General features: G+C 42.0%; 1 long non-coding RNA gene across 1 annotated transcript; it reads right to left on the reverse strand.

Moving 5' to 3' along the window:
* Positions 1-2,556: 2,556 nt before the first annotated feature.
* Positions 2,557-15,579, reverse strand: LOC125083147 (uncharacterized). Its single transcript, XR_007122182.1, has 4 exons — positions 15,415-15,579; positions 11,723-11,724; positions 3,549-3,690; positions 2,557-3,158 (listed from the first exon to the last, which is right to left on the reverse strand). It is a non-coding gene; the product is annotated as an uncharacterized LOC125083147 (long non-coding RNA).
* Between the last annotated feature and the right edge of the window lie 752 nt (positions 15,580-16,331).

Genomic DNA, 16,331 nt, shown 5'->3' on the forward strand with positions numbered 1-16,331 from the left:
ATTCATTTAGTTGTTATTCATTTTTTTTTAAATCAGTGATTTATTAAAGGTCTATTGCGTGCTAAGTGCTAGATGAAAAAATGAATCACACATTCCTGGGTACACTGCAAGGGGCCGTTTTGCTGTATTAAAGAATTTGGATTTAACTTTCAGAGAGTATTATTCTCACTGGCCCTGGCCTGGGCCAAGAGAATGCAGGTTTGAAATTTTGAGCTCTTTGCGGGTGGTTAGTGCTCTTTTGGAAAACATGATGCCTGGCAACCATCTGCGGCAGGACTGAAAATACTGGTAAAGGGTTTAAGACTAACGATTCTTCCAGAACAACCAGCCTGACAATGAGTAATATGCAGTTTGATGTGAAAATTAGAAAACTGGCAGACGAAGCTGCAAGAGGGAAATTGGATTTCCAGAGAGACGAATGGGAGGCCATGCGGCTGAATAGAGTTCATAAGATGCAAACGCATGCAGGGGAGTTGCAATCCTCCCTCATTCCCAACACACAGAGCAAGTCCCTATTATTTATTTATTTGCGGGTGAAAAGCGAGAGTTCCGTGGCCCTGGTGTTTATTATCAAAATGGATGGATTCAATATCGAGCAATGATGTGTTCAAAATGAAAGCCACATCATTAAATGTCATGGGCATTTATTAACACAGTTTCCTCCGTATTCAAATAAAACAGGCATTATCTCACCAGGTGCCACGTGACTCCAGCCTTCTCTGGACTGGCTTTGATGGAGGCTCAGATTCTGGGAGGCATTGTGGTTGAAAGCAAGTCAGGGAAGAGCAGAGATATCCAGGGGAATGTGATGAGGAATGAAAGATGCCTAGGTGGTGGCTTTAACAGGGAGGGTTCCGTCTTCCGAAAGCACAGCATGGCCTGTCAACTTATGGCTTGTGCTTTTCAGGGCCCCCATCATCTCTCCTGTTTGTCTCTCCTTTCTCCCTCACATTGTTTTCTCTTGCTGCGTATCCCTGATCAAGGAATGGCTTCCTTTCTTGTGAACTGTGACTTCTAACCTGGACACAAAAATTATCAGGTTAGGTGGCAACCTTCATCTCGGGATCTTTTGAACAGCTTCATGCCCAGAGCAAGTCCACGCTAAAAAGACTGTACAGATTTGAATAGCTGTGCTCCAACTGAAAGAAACCAACTTGGGAGAAATGACATAAATTCATTATTACTGAACTGAAACCTCTTGCTGCTCCAGGCAGAGAAGATAAATTACCACTCAAGTGATATAAAGTTATTTGAATGTTTCATTGGATCAAATGCATCACGAAGTCTGGAAATCTCTTCTCTTTTAAGTTAGAATTAAAGAATGGTTATCAGACCAATAATAGACACTATCATTTGCATACATTTCATCTCAAGAGACTTCTGAAGTTATGTAATACTCAAGTGGATAATTGTTCTTCACACTCCTGACATATCAAGTCACAGCTCAGATTAAGGAAGACACATTGGTGACTGAGATGATTGGCAGGGCCCACGAGGAGGGCATCTGTAGGAACTGAAAGAGGGTATGGCTCCACGGGGGGCCTTTTAAGTGCTCCCATGAGGGAGGTGAACTTGGCAACAAGTATTCAAAGCAGGTTTTCTCTGTTTTATGATTCCAGATAACTGGGTACTTGATGATGACCAAAATGCCAGTATTTTTTCTCTTTGATTGTCCCTTTTTGTCAAAGACTTCAATTCCTTGAAATAGCCTCTAAAGTTGCCATTAAAGTGGCCATTAATTCCATCCCCTGCCCCCTTCCCACAAATTCTTATTGAGCAGGTCTCTGGTCTGGAGTTGTGCTGTGAATAAAATTAATTTTCGGTGTTTGCTTAGAATGCGTAACATCAGCAGCTGATTTTTGCAAGTCCTTCCTGGTTTCTCCATAATCCCATGATACTTTCATGGAAGAACAGACCCCGTTTTATTTACTCTGAGCCTCCAGCGCCTAGCACAGAGTCAGGCATGGGAATGATGTGCCTTTCTTGTTGAGTAAAGAAATGACTAGCCCATTTCCCACAATGCCATTTTTGTTATGATTCCCAGTATTACTAGCACAACTGTAGGATACTCTGTAGATGTATAGCTGCTGGGCTGACAGAAAACTAGCTTGGTTAGGCACTTTTAGCTTCAAATGATCACCATCTGTAAGGTGGGCTTCCTATAAGAATGGCATATGAGGGTTTGTGAAGTATCAGGAGACATCATCTTTGTCGTGAGGTCACCTTTGTGGCAGTGTCACTCACCATTCTATGTGTAATCCTGCACTTTCAAGCCTGTTAGATTAGTGTCCCATGACCATGACATGACTCTGTGTGACTGTGAAAGTGACATGTGTCATTACTAAGCATAGGAATTTGAGACCCAGTATTCTATTCTATTCTATTCTATTTATTTGACAGACAGAGATCACAAGTAGGCAGAGAGGCAGGCAGAGAGAGAGGCGGAAGCAGGTTTCCCATTGAGCAGAGAGCCTGATGCGGGGCTCGATCCCAGGACCCTGGGATCATGACCTGAGCTGAAGGCAGAGACCTTAACCCACTGAGCCACCCAGACCCAATATTCTTAAATCCAACATTTTCTGTCTCTTTCACGGGGACTTTAGAGACCCCAGATTTAGATTGTTCCATTCTAAAATGCCAAAGACTTCATAAGCCTGGGCTCCCTGGTGAGTGTGGAATAGTGTCCCCACTGATTGCATTGCAATTATAACGTGAAAGAAGAATAAAGTTTTGTTGTGTTAAGTCACTGAGATGGGGTAATTTGTTACTGCTGCATAGCAAATTCTGACAAACAGAACCTCAGCAGTATTTCCCTTTACATCTCACTGGCCAAACCTAAGTTACACAGTCTTTCACAGCGGCAAGGAAGGCTGAGAAAAATGGGAAGAGGATTGTTAATTTGGCTTAAATGAATCATAGTCTACCCCCTTGGGCTATGTCACCCCAGAAAAACTTGGGGTTTGGTTACAAGGAGGAAGTGAGGATGACATTGGGTAGGAACTCTCAGTGTCTGCCAAATCAACAGACACTGTTTAGGATACACAGAGAAGATGCAAAAGCCGAAGAGGAAGAGGTGGATATCCAGGTAATTCTGCAATTCCGTGCCTCAGATGGTGTCCCAGAAATGTCTGATCCCAAGTGGCTCCTTCTCCTGTGAGCTGTCAAGATGCCTGGTTAAGTGACAGTTAAACTGCCTTTGCCTCCTACCTTCTGTCTCCCACCACCCAAAAGGCTGCCCTTAAGGTAGGGAGGGAAGTGATCCCCACTATCCCTTTGCCAAATCTCTCAGAGAGGTTATGAAGCTGAACAGATTTGTGTTTGAAAAGGGCTTTGAAGCTCTGTCGTGAAAGGTACCACAGAAGTGCAAATGCTTGCAATTCATTGCCTGCTGAATGGAACAGGAACTGAATTGCTTTAAACTGGAATTTCAGGGCCTGTGGCTGGTGTCTGGGATTCGCACAATGGTTTTCTAAAAACGCTTTCTTTTGTATAGACTGTTATTTGTTCTCTCAGTTCTTCCCCCAAGTTAACTCTCAATCCCTACTCACCCATCTCCTTAAGCAAGGCCTCAGCCTGGAGGAGGCAAATTACAAATCGCTCATTTCGGCTTGGAGAAGGTTTATCACTCCTTTCCCTGACCTTCTTTAGTGTTCACTCCTTTAGCCACTCAGCGTCCTCCTCAGGCTCTTCCTGTGGGGAGAGAGGGGAGATGTAACCTCTATCAGCCAGACCCTAGGATTGGCCCTGTGGTGGGGGTGGGGTGGATTCTGAGGAGGATGGTCTGACTACAAACTAGCCGGAGGGTTGTTAAAGGCCTGCAATCACAGGCCCAGCCCCGACCTCCTGCTGTGGGATCTTCTGGGCGAGTTTCATGGGTCTGCATTTTTCTAAGCACAAGAGTGTTTGTGAGAGAGGAAGCTCAAGAAATTCCTTATATGATGAATGAATTGTGCAACACTCACATTGCACTAGGTCCTGTGCTAAGTATCTTCCCTATAACTTCTCATTTAATCTTCCCCAAAGTCTTAGATATGGCTATAATTCTCAGCATTCCTCATTTTCCAGAGAAGAAACTTGGCCAAGGAACAGCTAGGATCGGGACTCAGGTTCTACACAGCCACCTTAGCATGATTGACTTGTCTGTTTCCTCTCCCTGAGGATTAACATTTTTAAAAGGATTTCAGGGCAAGAACATAGTGGAATGGATCTCCAGTGGCGAAGTTTCTGGCAGCAGAACTGGAGGGAGGCTATTACCCAACGCTGTGGTGTCAGGAAGAGTTAAAACTTTTTGACAGTTCAATGGCCCCCTTTGGGTTTGCCCAAATGGCACTTGTTGTTGAAGTCAATAGAGCTTACAATTTAATTTCATCTGCCTGCAAACAATCTCTCTCATTAGGGGGTGGAGTGATGATGGGATTCTCCCAGCCATGCAGTTTCACTTTCCGTGGGGGTAATGCGTAAGTACAGTCACTGTTTTCTGCAGAGAGTGAGGGAGAGTCCCCTCCACTTCCAGACGGCTCATAATGAGAAAGCAAGTCTCTGGGTAAGGAGAGGCTGGGGGAGGCAATGAGTGTGAGTGAGGAAGGGTGAGAAGGGGTCAAGCCTGCACACAGGCCTCCTAAGAGTGCTTGCCTTTCCCTCTGTGAGTTGTCACCTGTCCACTTGCAGGCTAGTCATTATGTTCAATAGAATTTGAATGCTTCCATTACCCAAATGACAAAGAAGTGGCTTTTCTATCAGAGATGAACCCACAGGATGGGCATAAGGATCTCTCTGTTTTCAACTCTGAGCTAATAGGATTCTTTGGTTCATAATAAAGGGGATGGTGGTAAAACATCACCAACAGCAAGGATAGTACAAGATACCATTTGCTTAGATCTCTTTATTTATGTCTCAGAACAACTCTGTGAGCTAGGGATCTCATGCCCATTTTATAGAGGAGGAAACTGAGACTGAGCAGGAAGAGACCTTATGTCATACAGTCAGTAAAGACAAAAGCAGGACCTCAAATATGTACCTTTTCTACCAGCCTCATCACCTATCCTTCAACTGTGTTTCAGTAAAGACACAAAGATTGTGCGTCCCAGTTACTCTCCAGGGATCAGAATTATACCCATGACATTGCGCATTGTGTTGGGAAGGTTGAGGGCATTTAAGAACCCTCTCCTTCCCCTCTCCCCTGGGAATTCCTTGGGGGAAACTGGTGGGAAGGGATACTGTTGGAAATTTCATTTTCTTTTATGAGTTATCAGTGACAGAGAGTACGTGTGTGTTTGCATGTTCTGGCAATACTGGTGTCTGATGTGTGACCTGTTTTTTATTAAAGTTATAGCTTTTGCAGGGAGTCGGAGTTATTACTGGTGCTTTGGGAGAGAAGTCAAAGCTGGACTCACTCTGGCATGTGGAAGGTGATTTCAAGTTCTTTGCCCTAGAGATATATATGCTAATAGGAAAAATGCTTTTTTTTTCTCTTCAGGCCAAGTTCAGAAAGATTATACTAGCTCTGTGGATTGCAAATAAAAGAACAGACATGACCTGGGAGGTAGACTAGGAAGGGAAGAAAAAAGGAAGAAAAGCTAAAGTCCCTAAAGAAGGCTGACAAAGGGAGGATGGTAGTGTCCCTCCTTAGAGCTCTGGGGAGTTCATGTGGTGTGGGGCAAACCAAATGAGTGAATGTTCATTATTGGATGAATGAATTGTGGCACTGAATTCAACAGGTTATTAGAGCAAGGAAAAAATTCAAGTCATACATAGGAGTTCTTTTTCTCTAACTTCATGTTGAACAAGAACTTTCTTTCTTTTTTAAAAGATTTTATTTATTTGACACAGAGAGAGCCCAAGCAAAGGGAGTGGCAGGTGGAGGGAGAGGGGGAAGCAGGCTCCCCACAGAGCAGGGGAAGCCGGATACGGGGCTCCATCACAGGACACTGGGATCAAGACCTAAGCTAAAGGCAGACACTTAAAGACTGAGCCACCCAGGGGCCCCAAACAAGAAGTTTCTGATGGTATGACAAGATAAACCTATTTCCAGATCATGCTGTGCAGAGGACAATCATCAAAATCAATGCCATCCTACATCTTTTGGACTTCCCCTTCTTACATTTTGGTGATTTTTCTCATTAAGATTTGCTCCTTCCAACAGTAGAGGTGATGAGAGAACAAAAGGCTGGCTGAAGACAAAGCAAAAGCTGACACCCTGCAACCTTCCCCCACTGCACTCCTGGGTGGGACACAGGTGACATTCTTTAGGAATCTCCCAAGTATCTTAATGTTAATACCTTGCTGAAGGGAAAAACCTTGACAATGACAAGGCCTCAAGGCATCTGGTATCTTATAGGTCCTCTTTAGCATATGAAAGTTCTATTGAAACCTCCCTTTTTCCTTACCTCCCCAACCCCATCATACCTGCCACCCCTCACAAACCAGTGGCAGCAGCTCTTTCTGCCCACGAGTCATGTCCCCCTGCTTTAATAAGTTACTATTTGCACAAAAGATGTCTCAAGGGTAGGAGTCAAGATGGCAGAGAAGTAGAAGGCTGAGACTACTTCAGGTAGCAGAAGATCAGCTAGATAGCTTATATACAGATTGCAAACACCTACAAATCCAACGGGAGATCAAAGAGAAGAGAACAGCAATTCTAGAAACAGAAAATCGACCTCCTTCTGCAAGGTAGGACTGGCGGAGAAGTGAATCCAAAGCGACGGGAAGATAGACTGCGGGGGGAGGGGCCGGCTCCCGGCAAGTGGCAGAGCAACGAAGCACAAAGTCAGGACATTTAAAAGTCTGTTCTGCTGAGAGACATCGCTCCAGAGGCTAAGACAGGGTGAAGCCCAAGTGGGGTCAGCGTGGCCTCAGGTCCCGCAGGGTCACAGAAGGATCGGGGGTGTCTGAGTGTCGCAGAGCTTGCAGGTATTAGAACGGGGAAGCCGGCTACAGAGACAGAGCCGAGGAGTAATCTCTAAGCTCGGGGTTACCTTGAACCCGTCGCAGTCTCGGTCAGCTCGGAGCGCGGCCAGAGGCCAGGGAGACGGGAGTAAATGGGCGCTGTTCTCTGAGGGTACACTGAGGAGTGGGTCCCCGGGCTCTCGGCTCCTCCGGGCCGGAGACAGGGAGGCCGCCATCTTCATTCCCGTCCTCCAGAACTCTACGGAAAGCGCTCAGGGAACAAAAGCTCCTGAAAGCAAACGTGATCGGATTACTCAGCCCAGCCCCTGGTAAGGGCGGTACAATTCCGCCTGGGGCAAAGACACTTGAGAATCACTACAACAGGCCCCTCCCCCAGAAGATCAACAAGAAATCCAGCCAGGACCAAGTTCACATAGTAAGGAGTGCAGTTTCAATACCAAGGAGAGCAGCAGAATTCCAAGGGAGGAGAAAGCAAACCATGGAACTCATGGCTTTCTCCCCATGATTCTTTAGTCTTGCAGTTAATTTAATTTTTATTCTTTTTCAATTTTTTTCTCTCTTCTTCTGCTAAATTTTTTTTAACTTTTACCCTTTTTTTTTCTTTAACATTTTTAAACTAGTTTATCTAATATATATATATTTCTTTTTTATATTTTTTCTTTATTCGTTTTCTTTTTTTAATTGTTTCTTTTTTTTAATTCTTTCTGAACCTCTTTTTATCCCCTTTCTCCCCCCTCACGAGTTGGGATCTCTTCTGATTTGCTTAAAGCATATTTTCCTGGGGCCCTTGCCATCCTTTTAGTATTTTACTTGCTCCTTTATATACGCTTATCTGGACAAAATGACAAGACGAAAAATTCACCACAAAAAAAAGAACAAGAGGCAGTACCGAAGGCTAGGGACCTAATCAATACAGACATTGGTAATATGTCAGATCTAGAGTTCAGAATAACGATTCTCAAGGTTCTAGCTGGGCTCGAAAAAGGCATGGAAGATATTAGAGAAAAACTCTCGGGAGATATAAAAGCCCTTTCTAGAGAAATAAAAGAACTAAAATGTAACCAAGTTGAAAACAAAAAAGCTATTAATGAGGTGCAATAAAAAATGGAGGCTCTGACTGCTAGGATAAATGAGGCAGAAGAAAGAATTAGCAATATAGAAGACCAAATGACAGAGAATAAAGAAGCTGAGCAAAAGAGGGAAAGCTACTGGACCATGAGGGGAGAATTCGAGATATAAGTGACACCATAAGACAAAACAACATTAGAATAATTGGGATTCCAGAAGAAGAGGAAACAGAGAGGGGAGCAGAAGGTATATTGGAGAGAATTATTGGAGAGAATTTCCCCAATATGGCAAAGGGAACAAGCATCAAAATCCAGGAGGTGCAGAGAACACCCCTCAAAATCAATAAGAATGGGTCCACACCCCGTCCCCTAATAGTAAAGTTTACAAGTCTTAGTGACAAAGAGAAAGTCCTGAAAGCAGCCTGGGAAAAGAAGTCTGTAACATACAATGGTAAAAATATTAGATTGGCAGCAGACTTATCCACAGAGACCTGGCAGGCCAGAAAGAGCTGGCATGATATATTCAGAGCACTAAACGAGAAAAGCATGCAGCCAAGAATACTATATCCAGCTAGGCTATCATTGAAAATAGAAGGAGAGATTAAAAGCTTCCAGGACAAACAAAATCTGAAAGAATTTGCAAACACCAAACCAGCTCTACAGGAAGGGGTCCTCTAAGCAAAGAGAGAGCCTAAAAGTAGTAGATCAGAAAGGAACAGAGACAATATACAATAACAGTCACCTTATAGGCAATACAATCGCACTAAATTCATATCTCTCAATAGTTACCCTGAATGTTAATGGGCTAAATGCCCCAATCAAAAGACACAGGGTATCAGAATGGATAAAAAACAAAACCCATCTATATGTTGCCTACAAGAAACTCATTTTAAACCCGAAGACACCTCCAGATTTAAAGTGAGGGGGTGGAAAAGAATTTACCAGGATAATGGACATCAGAAGAAAGCAGGAGTGGCAATCCTTATATCAGATCAATTAGATTTTAAGCCAAAGACTATAATAAGAATGAGAAAGGACACTGTATCATCCTCAAAGGATCTGTCCAACAAGAAGATCTAACAATTTTAAATATCTATGCCCCTAACGTGGGAGTAGCCAATTATATAAACCAATTAATAACAAAATCAAAGAAACACTTCAACAATAATACAATAATAGTAGGGGTCTTTAACACTCCCCTCACTGAAATGGACAGATCATCCAAGCAAAAGATCAACAAGGAAATAAAGGCCTTAAATGACACACTGGACCAGATGGTCATCACAGATATATTCAGAACATTTCATCCCAAAGCAACAGAATACACATTCTTCTCTAGTGCACATGGAACATTCTCCAGAATAGATCACATCCTCGGTCCTAAATCAGGTCTCAACCGTTATCAAAAGATTGGAATCATTCCCTGCATATTTTCAGACCACAATGCTCTGAAGCTAGAATTCAATCACAAGAGGAAATTTGGATAGAACCCAAATACATGGAGACTAAACAGCATCCTTCTAAAGAATGAATGGGTCAACCAGGAAATTAAAGAAGAATTGGAAAAATTCATAGAAACAAATGATAATGAAAACACAACGGTTCAAAATCTGTGGGACACAACAAAGGCAGTCCTGAGAGCAAAATATATAGCGGTACAAGCCTTTCTCAAGAAACAAGAAAGGTCTCAGGTACACAACCTAACTCTACACCTAAAGGAGCTGGAGAAAGAACAAGAAAGAAACCCTAAACCCAGCAGGAGAAGAGAAATCATAAAGATCAGAGCAGAAATCAATGAAATAGAAACCAAAAAAACAGTAGAACAAATCAACGAAACTAGGAGCTGGTTCTTTGAAAGAATTAATAAGATTGATAAACCCCTGGCCAGACTTATCAAAAAGAAAAGAGAAAGGACCCAAATAAATAAAATCATGAATGAAAGAGGAGAGATCACAACGAACACCAAAGTAATACAGACAATTATAAGAACATACTATGAGCAACTCTACGCCAACAAATTTGACAATCTGGAAGAAATGGATGCATTCCTAGAGACAAATAAACTACCACAACTGAACCAGGAAGAAATAGAAAGCCTGAACAGATCCATAACCAGTAAGGAGATTGAAACAGTCATCAAAAAACTCCAAACAAACAAAAGCCCAGGGCCAGATGGCTTCCCAGGGGAATTCTACCAAACATTTAAAGAAAAACATTTTGGTATTTAAAGAAATACCAAAAAGTATTCTCCTGAAACTTCCAAAAAATAGAAATGGAAGGAAAACTTCCAAACTCATTTTAGGAGGCCAGCACCACCTTGATCCCAAAACCAGACAAGGATCCCATCAAAAAAGAGAACTACAGACCAATATCCTTGATGAACACAGATGCAAAAATTCTCACCAAAATACTAGCCAATAGGATTCAACAGTACATTAAAAGGATTATTCACCACGACCAAGTGGGATTTATTCCAGGGCTGCAAGGGTGGTTCAACGTCCGCAAATCAATCAATGTGATACAACACATTAATAAAAGAAAGAACAAGAACCATATGATACTCTCCATAGATGCTGAAAAAGCATTTGACAAAGTACAGCATCCCTTCCTGATCAAAACTCTTCAAAGTGTAGGGATAGAGGGCACATACCTCAATATTATCAAAACCATCTATGAAAAACCCACCGCAAATATCATTCTCAATGGAGAAAAACTGAAAGCTTTTCCGCTAAGGTCAGGAACACGACAGGAACACGACAGGGAATCACCATGCTATTCAACATAGTACTAGAAGTCCTAGCCTCAGCAATCAGACAACAAAAGGAAATTGAAGGCATCCAAATCGGCAAAGAAGAAGTCAAACTATCACTCTTCGCAGATGATATGATACTATATGTGGAAAACCCAAAAGACTCCACTCCAAAACTGCTAGAACTTGTACAGGAATTCAGTAAAGTATCAGGATATAAAATCAATGCACAGAAATCAGTTGCATTTCTCTACACCAACAACAAGACAGAAGAAAGAGAAATTAAGGCCTCAATCCCATTTACAATTGCACCCAAAACTATAAGATACCTAGGAATAAACCTAACCAAAGAGGCTAAGAATCTATACTCAGAAAACTATAAAGTACTCATGAAAGAAATTGAGGAAGACACAAAGAAATGGAAAAATGTTCCATGCTCCTGGACTGGAAGAATAAATATTGTGAAAATGTCTATGCTACCTAGAGCAATCGACACATTTAATGCAATTCCTATCAAAGTACCATCCATTTTTTTCAAAGAAATGGAACAAATAATCCTAAAATTTATATGGAACCAGAAAAGACCTCGAATAGCCAAAGGAATATTGAAAAAGAAAGCCAAAGTTGGTGGCATCACAATTCCGGACTTCACGCTCTATTACAAAGCTTTGATCATCAAGACAGCATGGAACTGGCACAAAAACAGACACATAGATCAATGGAACAGAATAGAGAGGCCAGAAATAGACCCTCAACTCTATGGTCAACTAATCTTCGACAAAGCAGGAAGAATGTCCAATGGAAAAAAGACAGCCTCTTTGATAAATGGTGTTGGGAAAATTGGACAGCCACATGCAGAAAAATGAAATTGGATCATTTCCTTACACCACACATGAAAATAGACTCAAAATGGATGAAGGACCTCAATGTGAGAAAGGAATCCATCAAAATCCTTGAGGAGAACACAGGCAGCAACCTCTTTGACCTCAGCCACAGCAACATCTTCCTAGGAACATTGCCAAAGGCAAGGGAAGCAAGGGCAAAAATGAACTATTGGGATTTCATCAAGATCAAAAGCTTTTGCACAGCAAAGGAAACAGTTAACAAAACCAAAAGACAACTGACAGAATGGGAGAAGATATTTGCAAATGACATATCAGATAAAGGGCTAGTGTCCAAAATCTATAAAGAACTTAGCAAACTCAACACCCAAAGAACAAATAATCCAATCAAGAAATGGGTAGAAGACATCAACAGACATTTCTGCAAAGAAGACATCCAGATGGCCAACAGACACATGAAAAAGTGCTCCACATCCCTCGGCATCAGGGAAATATAAATCAAAACCACAATGAGATATCACCTCACACCAGTCAGAATGGCTAAAATTAACAAGTCAGGAAATGACAGATGCTGGCGAGGATGCGGAGAAAGGGGAACACCTACACTGTTGGTGGGAATGCAAGCTGGTGTAAGCACTCTGGAAAACAGCATGGAGGTTCCTCAAAATGTTGAAAATAGAACTACCTTATGACCCAGCAATTGCACTGCTGGGTATTTACCCTAAAGATACAAACGTAGTGATCCGAAGGGGCACATGCACCCGAATGTTTATAGTAGCAATGTCTACAATAGCCAAACTATGGAAAGAACCTAGATGTCCATCAACAGGTGAATGGATAAAGAAGATGTGGTATATATACACAATGGAATATTATGCAACCATTAAACGAAATGAAATCTTGCCATTTGCGACGATGTGGATGGAACTAGAGGGTATCATGCTTAGTGAAATAAGTCAATCAGAGAAAACAACTATCATATGATCTCCCTGACATGAGGAAGTGGATATGCAACATGGGGGGTTAAGGGGGGTAGGAGAATAATAAATGAAACAAGATGGGATTGGGAGGGAGACAAACCATAAGTGACTCTTAATCTCACAAAACAAACTGAGGCTTGCTGGGGGGAGGGGGGTTGGGAGAAGGGGGGTAGGGTTATGGACATTGGGGAGGGTATGTGCTATAGTGAGTGCTGTGAAGTGTGTAAACCTGGCGATTCACAGAACTGTACCCCTGGGGATAAAAATATATGTTTATAAAAAATAAAAAAAAATTTAAAAAACAAACAAAAAGAAGATGTCTCAAGAATTCTTTCTTGTACATTGGCTCCAGACTCCACCCCACTGGACCTCACTGATAGTCTAAAACTTCATCAGAGGTAGGAAAAGTTGCATTCCAAGCCATACTTGTGTCCTAAGCCACATTCAATCAAGTTCCACCAGGAAAGGGGCCACATAAGAGGAAGATCACATTCAGAATCTACTTTTCTAGATAGAATGGCAGGAGGTGATTGGGCTTTTTAGGAGTAGTAACAGCAGCAAAGCTCCTAGCAGTAAAATTCTCTGGTTGGCGTGCCATTCTCAGTGCCCCCTGCTCTGTGTGTACTGAGTGAACTTGGCTGCTGCATCCACACCACCAACGGGGTATGACATTTAGGTTCTGGTCTTGGCAATAGAGTCTCTTAGCTTGATTCACTGGTTCTGAGTTTCTCAAAATTTTGTGAATTTCACAATACCTGTAACCATTTGACTTTTTGTTTTAACTAGCTAGAGTTAGTTCTGTTTGTTTGCACCTGAAAATCTTGATTTACTTGGGTAGACATTTCTTTTTTTTTACTGTAAATAATAAAGGGCATTCTGGTTTTCCTAATTCTAGTTCACTCTGGTACACTGATGAGTTCCAGGTTTCTGAGTACATGAGGTAGAATGTTTCAGGCCCAGGATCCTAGATAGTGGCTTTTACCTTGCTCTGATAGTTCCTTCACACTATTCAGGAACCTTTAATGTCTTACTATTGTCTATGGGAAAAATTCCAGACCTCAGACTCTCGTATTGAAGGTTTTTCACTTTCTGGTTCTACTTTTCTACTGTATTCCCAATATTTTAACACCACTACCAGTTTGCAATGTTTGTTCTTCTCTTTGATTTTTTTTTTTTAACTCTGGCCACTACTTATACTATTTTTTCTGCTTGCAGGGATCTTATATTTCTGTCTACCAGAATCTTGCTCATCATTCAGGACTCTATTCAGATTACATTTCTTCAATGAAGATTTTACTAATGACTCACTGCAGAAATATTGCTTTGTCATCTGAAATCTTCTCTGCATTGAGAGCATCCTTTCTATTATGACTTGGCCTAATGAATGTCTACTCAGACGTCTTCCTAAGTATATTGTAGACTCAAAGACCAGACCATATCTCAGCATCCATTTTCTTTCTTCTGTATAACTGACATTGAATCTTGGATACGGTAGATGCCAAAAGTCAGTGAAAAAATTAATTAGTGAACTGCTCACAATAGATACACTATCTGTCAAAACAGAAAAAAAAAAAAAGCTCCCTTTAGAGATACATGGGAACTCTGCTAGAGCTTCAGGATTGGGGTGTGCTGTGGACCATCCATAGGAACACAGCTCTTCAGCAGTTTAACTTATAACCTAGAGACACATGCACTTATGGTGTTGGAAGAATATGTTCAAAGCATGTTCAATGCTAAACTGTGGGTAAGTGAAAAGGTTTGTCCTTCCTTTAACATGCAACCTCACATACAGACTCATTAGAGTGGGTAAGGGTCTTTCAGAAGAGTTAGAAGAAGAGTCTGAAGAATCTAAAGTCTAAAGTCCTGGTTTTTCTCTAGTTTTGCTTCTGTTGCAAATTAAATGAGTGACCTTGGGTAAGTCATCTATCTTTTCTGGGCCTTAGTTTCTTCATCTAAAAAATTGGATCATGATAATGTTTTGATTGCTCAGAGACCAAATAAGATAGAAACACCTTGGAGACAGAGGGGCAGATGGGGCTAGAAGTCAGTGGGAAGAGAGAAGGAGAGTAGTAGGAAAGGGAAGTAAATATGGGGGGCAGGAGGGATAGAGAATGGAATCAAACTGGCCTAGAGGCACTATAGGTGGAGGGGGATCTCTTCCATCTGAAAGACAAGAGGGAGTTTTTCTGAAACTGTTTCTCAGGGCTACAGCAGACTGCTATTCCCATACCGAAATTTTGTTCTCCCCTCCTTTGCACTAGCAAAACCCTTGGATTGTTAGGGGGAGCCACCTTGGAAAGAGCAAGTGTTTTTTCATGTGTTGCTTTTCTCTCAAGCCTAGGTCTGGGAGTCTAGGGAGACACTTGCATATTGTAGACATTCTACATTCCTTGGAGAATCAGTGCTGTCAAAGAACAATTGTGAAGTTTCTCACAAAAAAATAATCAGTCAAAAAACAACAACAAAAACAGCAAAAAACATGGTTTGGAACAGAGTTTAAATAAGTCACATGAGACTGGGGCCTTTTTATGGCTTAGGGTATGAAAAGATCTCTTTTCACCTGTTGTGTCCTGGAGAAAGCCTTTTCCTTCTGTGTTTTCTTTCCTTCCTTCCCTTCCCTTCCTTTCTTCTCTTGCTCCCTTCCTTCCTTCCTCCATTCATTCCTTTACTCTCTCCCTTCCTCTGTTCCTTCCTTCCTTCCTTCCTTCCTTCCTTCCTTCCTTCCTTCCTTCCTTCCAATATAGTCATGTACTCAGTGTTGTTGAGCAGCAGAGAGAATGCTAGGATTTTCTAAAGGACCTATCTTAGCAAGAATCTGAGTTTATCCAGTGAGCCTACTTTAGCACATTGTTATCTACACTCTTACCTACCTTCACTGCTGCCGCAGCCTCCTCTCCATTATGATGATGAATTTTCATCATGCTGCTTCCCAAATGAAGAAAGCTCTTAAAACAGCCAGGTACAGTCTTGTCCCTGTGGTCCTGCTTTGAACTAGCCAGGCCCAGAACAGGGTGGGACATTTTCTCCTCATTATCACCTCATCACTCTGTTCCCCTTGTCTGAGTAGGGCCAGAGAGGTGGGGCTCAGAGCTGAATGCAGGAACAGAAGTGCTAATGAAGAGAAAGTGTTCAAGCATGGATCCTGCCCTCTCATTCAGGCCCCATTGAAAATGGTAACACCATGAGGTCATCCTTCTTACTGCTAAGTTTTAATGAATTTTAATGCTGCTATTTGGGGGAGTAAGTAGTATGCAGATGACTTTAGTTTTAAACAATAAACTGTCCCACGAAGAGGGAAGTTAATAAAATATTAGGTTGGTGCCGAAGATTTTTATCTCTTTACTGAAAGAAAGACATGTTTTATAGTAGTAGCTATCAATTTGGTATTTAAATCAAGTTTCTGTTGAACAAACATCACTGGAGCACCTGCTATATGTTGAACTTTGGGCTAGGTAGTAAGAATACGAGTAAATATTTAACATTTATCAAGTGTTTTCTTTAAGACAGGATCCATGTGCTAAGAGCGTCTGTGGTGCTTTTATACTTTGTTGACTTAGCTGAGCTGTATCTGTGGTTCTCGGTTTCCTTCCTGGCATGGTTATGGGTTGTGGGTTGTGGGTTAGGGCTGAGGACAAGAGAAATTTGCATGGGATTTGGAAGGCAGGACTGAACAGCAGCAGGTGTGCTCTGGGGTGGTGTGTGCTGTCATGATCTGTTGCTTGCCTCGCTGGCGTGGGACAGCAGCTGAGCCTGCAGATCTGGCACTTGCAGAATCTTGTCTTTTAGT

The sequence above is a fragment of the Lutra lutra genome, chromosome 13 (assembly GCF_902655055.1).
Source record: "Lutra lutra chromosome 13, mLutLut1.2, whole genome shotgun sequence".
Classification (NCBI taxonomy): Eukaryota; Metazoa; Chordata; class Mammalia; order Carnivora; family Mustelidae; genus Lutra; species Lutra lutra.